Below are 7,704 nucleotides of genomic sequence, written 5' to 3'. Positions count from 1 at the left end.
GAATGCCTGTGCAACGCGCGTGCACACGTGTGCGCGGGTGTGTGCAGGGCTGGGGGAGCGGAGGATGATCTTCTCCCTTTCAGGCACGCTGGGATTATTGTGCACAAAACCTCCGGAGAAACGGTTTTCGTCCGTTTTTAAAAAGCGATCAGCCACATGAGGAGGTGTGTTTGCTAAATTTAATTGAGGTAATTCAAACACGGCGAAGGCTTTGGGATTCTGGTTGTAGAGATTAGGTATCGTAGCTAACATCGTGTACGCGCTGTGATTACACACTAAGTTACGGGACCCGGACCCCGTCGAAGGCAGGCGGAGCGATGGGTCAGTGGGTCTCGTTTCAGGAGGTCTGTGCGAGGGAGATACGATACTCGGTGCTATTCCAGGACAAAGGGGCACATTCAGCCCCGGCGGAGCTCTCCCGAAGCCCACGACAGTGCGTCGGGCAGGGATATTGGTAATCAGTGCCAGTCGGGCTCTTACAGCCGTCCAACCGCTGCCGCATCTACGCTCGGTACCTGGTGCGGCCTCTGGGAGTTACGCCACAATTAATTGCCAGTTTCCTTGGCGATGGGATCGGGCTCTGGAGTGAGCCCAAATGCCAGATGGGGATGAGCCGAGCTCCCCGGCACACCCCGTTTGGACCGGGGCTAGTTGCGCACCTCCCCGAACGTTGGTGACCTCATGCTGCAGACATGGATGAGGTCACTCAGATAATTGCTCTCCCAAAACGATGTATCTTGCGGGAAGAGGATGTTATGAAGCCGGAGAACTTGCTAGGGCAAAAAATACATTGCACGCCCCTGGCCGAGAGCGCTCCGAGGGGAAACTCATCAGCGGAGCGTGCCAAGAGCTCCGAACAATAGACTGCAGGCTCCGGGGGCATGGCAGGAGAAGAGACACCGGCAGCCGAGATGCGGCACCGGGGGAAGCCAGGGGGATAATTGCAGGAGGAAGGTGTGCGGTACCTGGCGGGAAGGGAGAGGGGCCTTGCAAGGACCTGCCCTCCCCAGGGCACGCGCGGCGGGTGGGCAGAGCTGGGTATGCACGCCGAGCTCTCCCCGATGCCAATCCGGGCTGCGCGGTGCGCCGCGAGCGCTTTTCCGCGGGGAAAGAGCCACGTTCATCTGAGCTCTTCTCCTTTGCCTGCCGGGCTGCCTCCTTCCCCCCGCCCGCTCCTTCTCCCCTGGTGAAAACTCCGCTTCTGCCGCTCCAGGACAGATCGGTGCAGACGCCTGGGGGTGCGCGGGGTGCTCGGCTCTGCCGCCGCAGGTTCACTGCCTGGATGAAACCTCTGCAGCGCTGTGCCTCAGTTTCCCTACCTGCAAAACGGCAGGAGCGATGCTCTATTACCCTTGCAAAGCACTCAGAGCGCCTTGCTTGCAAAAACGTCCCAGTTATCGCTCGTCTAACCCTCCCTTCCCTTGCCAGGGAAAACTCCGGTGTGTTTTATCCTCCGGTGTAAAGTTGCTGCAGCCCGAGAGACGCGGGCTCCGCTCTTCTCGCAGACCTCGCTCAGGGTGGTGTTCCTTCACCAGTCTGTTCTCAGCTGCTTCTTCTCCCCGCAGCCCCATGACAGGTATTTGAAAAGAAGCTGAGAATAGTCCTATCAAACCTTCGGAGTTATTGGGACAAGCCAGACTTTAAGGAGACTGAGTATGAGTGAGTTTCACAGGAAAACAAACAGAAATACTTTTGTCACTGCACCAGAAAAAAAAAAAAAGGGAGGGGAAAAAAATAGCCACTCTATGGAAAAAATCAACTCTTTCCTGAATAAAGCAGAAAAAAATGCTGCTGTATTGAGCTGTGACATATGGTTACACAAATAGAAACCACAGAGGGGAAAATCATGTTTTCTCTTTCATTATTTATCACTCTCTAACTGTCTCCAGCTGGGTGAGTAAACAGCCTCATTGGGCTGTAATGAGAACAGCCTGCTGCCACTGTGCTCCGGGCTGCCGGAGCCCGATGGTGCGCAGCGCGTGTGCGAGCCGGCGTGCGAGCGTGCGAGCGTGCGAGCGAGCCGGCGTGCGACACACCAGTCGCTGCCAGCCCCCGGCTCGCCCCGCTGGCCCTCGGCCCTCGTGGCCTCGCCGCCAATGCCGGGGTCCGGTGGGACGCGGACACGTGGCCCCGGCACCCACAGCATCCTCTCCGTGGCGAGCGCTAACTAGGTGCAGGCTCGGCGCTAAATTAAGCGGGCTGCTCCCGGTTATTGTTGAGGGGAATTATGTGCCCAATTTCCCCCCTGAGCCGCGTTGCAAATTGACTCCTAAGTGTCCCGTGAAATGGCTGCATAATTTGCACATTTGAGAAGCGGCGGCAGGAACGCGTCTGAGAGCCGGGTGCTTTGCTTTGCGTCGTTCTCCACCTCGCTCGGTTTGTAGCCGGTTTTATTGCCGGGTTTTGCCCACCCCGCGGCTCTCGCGGGGTTCAATCGCAGGGTCCGTGGGCTCTGCAGCTCTCTGAATGCATCTTTCCTCCCGTCCCATCTTGAGCGGCTCCAAAAAGTGCAGTGTTGCAGCTCTCACCTCTCTGGGCACCAGAGGTCCCTTCCCACACCCCGAGCCCTGATCCGTCCCCAGGAGCCCCGACGAGGAGCCTCTGCGGGCGCGCGGCAGCTGGCCCCCACCTCCCGAATCCCATTGCATTTTCCCATTTGCTTTACTGGGGGGGGATCAGACTTTAAGATTCAGATCCCCCTGATTAGGGCAGGCTTTGGATTAGGCTCTGAATTAGGTCAGAGTATGGGATCTTTCAGCTTCCCAGTTGCTTTCGTGTTTCCCTCCTGCATCTTTCCTGGGGCACGGCTGAACTCGAGCCTCCCTGGCCGACACAGCCCGTGAGCGTGAAGCGAAGGGCGAGGTACACACGCGACGTGGGTACAACCGCCACGGCCCAGCTTCGAGCAGCCCCTGTCCGTCCCTCGTCCTTGTACCCAGCACCCAGCGCAGGACCCTCGGGAAGGTGCGGCCGTCGTGGGCACCGCGTAGCACCGAGGCACCGCGTCCCTCTGAGCCTTTCGGGGGAGAAAGGTCTTAGCTAAGAGCCAGAAAGTCCTTGAGCAACAACAGCGGTGACGAGTGATTTCCCATGAAGATTAACCCATTTCTCAAGTCAGGAACGGCAGCCATCCCCTCTGCGCCGAGTGGCGTTTTGAGCGGATCTGAGCCCTTCCGACAAATGAAAAACTATTAGTAAACGGAAGCATATTTAATGAAAACTGACCCAATTTTGAATGCCACTTCTCCTCCCACCTCAGGAATAGTCTGTGCCAGAGTTTGAGTGAAATTAGGTCATTGTTGAACAAAGGTCATGAAAGAACATGAAAAGCTTTTCAATGGGAAACCCCACTTTTTATGGCTTTTTGTGGAAATCCCCTCCCAAATAAAGTTATAAATAAAGTGACAAAAAAGTGCATGGAGCAAATCATCCCTGTATTTACCCAGTATGCCCAGTCGGGTGCTGTTAAAAAAACCACCTTGAACCCACTGCAGATTTCACCCCTTCTGAACATGCAGTGAATTTTGGGAAGAAAAAGAAAAGAACCTGCTGAGAACCCAACTTTTTTCCTACTAAATCTTTGCATCCTTCAAACCTGGCCATTGCTGCCCTCCTGCAGGATGGGGATTTGGGTGTACGTCCCGAGGGACCTGGGAGCTCAGGGGTACAGGCAGAGCGAGGCGTCCGGCGCGGGCAGGGAGGGCTCGGCTGCGCCTCTGGTTCAGCCCGGCGCAGGAGCACATATTCCCATCCCATTGACTTAGCACTTAAACGCCCGCCTTGCTGAATCAAGCCCTCTTACAGTAAATACTCACTTAGCTTTCACAATCGCCATCTGATGATCTAATCCCTGCCCGTTTGCCTGGGAAGGGATTGCAGAGGCAGCTCCTTTCTGCAGAAAACCAGCGCGGATGAGCGCCAGACTTGGAACCATTGGGAAACATTTACAAATTAGCAAATAAAAGTGAAAGCCTGCAGTTAGGCTTGCTCAGGAAAGTTTTCCGAAGTGCAGAGGATAGTTGAGGGGGGCTCCTGTAGGATTAGGGCCCCCCAATGCCCGCTCAAGCACAGACAAAGTGTGTGCGAGCGGAGCAGCAGCCTGAGAAACTTCTGTCTTTGGTTTTGGGAATGAGCTGGGGGACAAGGAGGCCTGATCCTGCGAGAGAGGCGGCTCTGATCCGTTGTTTGACTTGATTTTTAAAAGCTCCTGTGCCCGTGTGCGTATACACACATATATACGTATCTGCAAATGCAAAACTCGGTGCATCTTTTCCCCTCACTCTTTAACAGCAGTTTGGTCTCGATTGCATCTGGTTTGGGCGGTTGCTCAAGGTGCTGGTGGTGACTTCCCCGCCTGGTCTTGCAGGACCAGCTCACTCCTGCCGCTGCCCATCCCTGGTCCCACACGCGCCGAATTCGAAGCCCTGCTGCCATCCCATCCCCATCCCTGACACCTCTGCAGGGGCCGGGGACCTGGCTCGAGGGCGCAGCGAGCACGGCCACAGGCTGCACGAGGGCTCGTGGCACGTGTCCCTGTTGTCCCCGAGCTCACAGGAGCTGCTCCGTGGCCCCGGTCAGGATCCCGGGCTGGCGTCGGACCCGGTGATGCTGCAGCGGCGTCACACCGGAGCGAGGCGGCGGAGGAGCCCTCGGTGGGGGAAGTGGCGCGAGAAGCCGAACTCCGGCCCCAAACAAAGTGCTTTTGTGCTCCCACCGGAGAGCGAGGCAGGAGGGCTTCCTGCCGCCCTGCTTTTGGGCCCTGCTTCCCTCTTCTTCCGTGTCCTGTCCTGCTGCTGGAGCATTAGACAGGCCAGATCCTGATCTCCAGAGCCTGCCTCCAAACCCCCAGTTCCCTCCGAGCACATCGCAACCTCGGCACCGGCTGCTTCGCCACCTTTCCCTCTCCTCCTCCTCCCGGCCACGCCGTTAGCATCCTCCCCGTGTAAATTTTAATGAATTGTCATCAGACCAAAGTAATCACCAGTCAGCAAAACTTAATTTTACCAAAAGACAAAAAGAGGCTTCGCTCTAATTGATGGAAAATTGGTCGTTTCTTGTCAGGTTATTGTTCATTTCCCGCCCGCTAATGACTCCACTCCCGCCAGCCGTGCCCGGCCCGGGAGCCCGGCGAGCATCACGGCTGCCCTGCGGAGCGGCCCCGGCAGCTCTCGCCCTAAGCGGAGCCGCGACGAAACCTGAGATGAAGAGGAATATTTTCATTAATAAACTTTCAAAAGGTAATGCAATGGAAACTCTAAAAAGGAGCGAGGAAGAGAGACGACGTCCTGCCCGGCAGCCCCGAGCGGAGTGGCAGGAGCGATGGGAAGCACTCGGCTGTTTTCATCACAGCACACAGGCAAGCAAACAGCGTCGATAAGAGAGAGCCGATTTCATTTTTGGATGCCTTTCTGGTTTAATCACCCAAGATGAGAGCCGGATAAACAAGGCTGGAGCCCTGGTGCAAATCTGGCAGAGCTTTGCTGAATTTGTGGACTCAGACATCAGACCTGGCTTTTAACGGGTCTTGAACCAGATGCTGTCCCTTTATCACAATGTTCTTAAGATGGGGAAAAAAAAGATGGGTAGTTTTCTTTCCCTTCAAATATTGGCAGTCCAAAGGGAAACAGACCTACCTCACGCTATCCCAACCACTGTTATTTACGGATCGTATTGCAGCAGTGCCCAGGGACCCTGCTCTGGTCCCATCTTGTCCAGTATCGTCTAAGCACACCCGTGGAGTACGTGGAGTCGTGTCCCTGGTGCGAAGCAGCCCCCAGCCTCCCCGTGCCTCTGCACGGGCTTGGTCTACACAGGCTATTACGGTAATTTGATAAGCCAGTTCTTCGTGATATGAATCTTCGCCTTCGTTAAAGGGAGGAAAAAAAAAAAAACCATTGCGTTTTGATGGCTCACAGGGACAGTTCATTAAGCAATCAACTCTTTTAATGAAATATTTCTTTGTTAAAATATTCATTGATCTGCCGCGGTTTTGCATGGAGAAAGGGAAGGACGGTGTCCCAAAAGCTTTTCTGTTGAGTCTTCCCAAGCACGCACTTAAAACAGCGGGTTGTGCCCCAGCGTTGCAAACACGGTGATTCACACGTCAGCCCTTGGCAGCACCCTTCGGGGACCCCGGGCTGAAACAAGGATCCAGGGCTTTCTAAATATTTTTTTCCCCCGCCTTTATCACACTATTATGGCTAATGATGGCTGAGGTTTTACACACCAGGTCTGGGTCTTCTTTGGAGGAAGCGGTGGAGGGATGTCGGGGTCGGCTCTGGTCCGGCTTGGGCAGAGCGGTTTGTGCCACGGTGGCTGGGTGCCACGTGAGGACGTCGTGGCAGGGATGGGGGAAAGTTGGGCCGGGAGGGAGCAGAAATGGGCAACTGCGGAGCGGGCAGAGCCGGCGGCGGTGGGCAGCGTGGGAAGAGGGGGGTCCCAGTGGGAGGGGCTGGTTCTCCTGGCCGGGTGCGTGGGGACAGGGGACCTCTTTGCACCCGTGGGCCACGCAGCAAAGGTCGTTTTACATCCCGCAGGGATTTGGCCAGATGCTCTGGCCCCAGTGTAAGAGCAAGGAGGAGGGAGCTGAGAGAGCCAGGATGGAGAGCATTGGCAGAAGAAGAAAGAGAGGAGGGAAAAAAAATATATCAAAGAGTGAGAAATGAACAACTGCAGACAAAGCGCCGAATCTGGCCTCCCCCCTCCTTTCTCAAACCTTACACCATGAGTAATCCCCGCCGCTCGGCACCGTGACGACTCAGACAAGTAGTCACGGCGTGCGGGTAAGCATCTCCCCGAAGGAAACAATGCAGACAAACACGGTGAGTGGTGAATGCAGACGTCCTGCTCTGGATGAGTAACGTTATTTGAAAAGCAGATAAATGAAAAAAAAAGAGAAGAGGGGAAAGGGAAAAAAAAAACAAAAACCAACCACGGCACATGCCAGCGGGGAGACAGAAGCCAGGTGTCCCGTGTCTTGGTGTGCTGGTGGCGTGGCACGGCGCAGCACGGCACAGCATGGCATGTGGGCTTCCGAGCGGGGGGTACGGCTCCATCGGGGATGCCACGGCACCCTGCAGCAGGGCGACCCGCAGCCCCTCCGCTCGCAGGCTCCTTCTTCTCGTGGCTGAGGCTTTGCAGGCACGGAGGAAGCTTGGTCACTGTCTGGAGACCCCCCACGCCACATCCTTTTCTCTGTGTGTGGGAGCAGCACACCCAGGCGCCGGTGTTTTCGCCTCTCCACTGTCTCTCCTTTAACCATTGGCTTCAGCTCACTAAAACCCAGCTGAGTCCGGTCCGCCTGACCCTCCTCTGTCTGTGCAAGTAGGGGAAACTGAGGCACGGCACAGCTGCAAGCCAGAGGGGCTGCAGAGCCCCTGCCCGGGCTCTGAGGCTGTGCCTGGGATGCTGTACCCCCTGCAACATTTCCCCCCCCGTCCCCACCCTGCGCTCAGCTCCAAAGCGGAGCCGCCAGCCCCTGCAGCTTTCAGGATCCCCCTTCCCTGCGGGGCTGCTCGCCTGGGGAAAGGCCACGGGGCTTTCTGGCCAAGGGCAGCGGGGACCCACCGGCCGGGGCAGGAGGGAGCGATGCCGGACCCGGGGCAGACAGCAGCCTGTCGCTTTAAAAGGGAGCCAGGAGCCTCTCATCACTTACAGTAACTCCGTGCATCATTTCTTTGCCTTACGCAAGAGGCGAGCGGGGTC

This window comes from Mycteria americana, chromosome 20 (assembly GCF_035582795.1).
Source record: "Mycteria americana isolate JAX WOST 10 ecotype Jacksonville Zoo and Gardens chromosome 20, USCA_MyAme_1.0, whole genome shotgun sequence".
Lineage (NCBI taxonomy): Eukaryota > Metazoa > Chordata > Aves > Ciconiiformes > Ciconiidae > Mycteria > Mycteria americana.
This window is presented reverse-complemented; position numbering follows the sequence as displayed.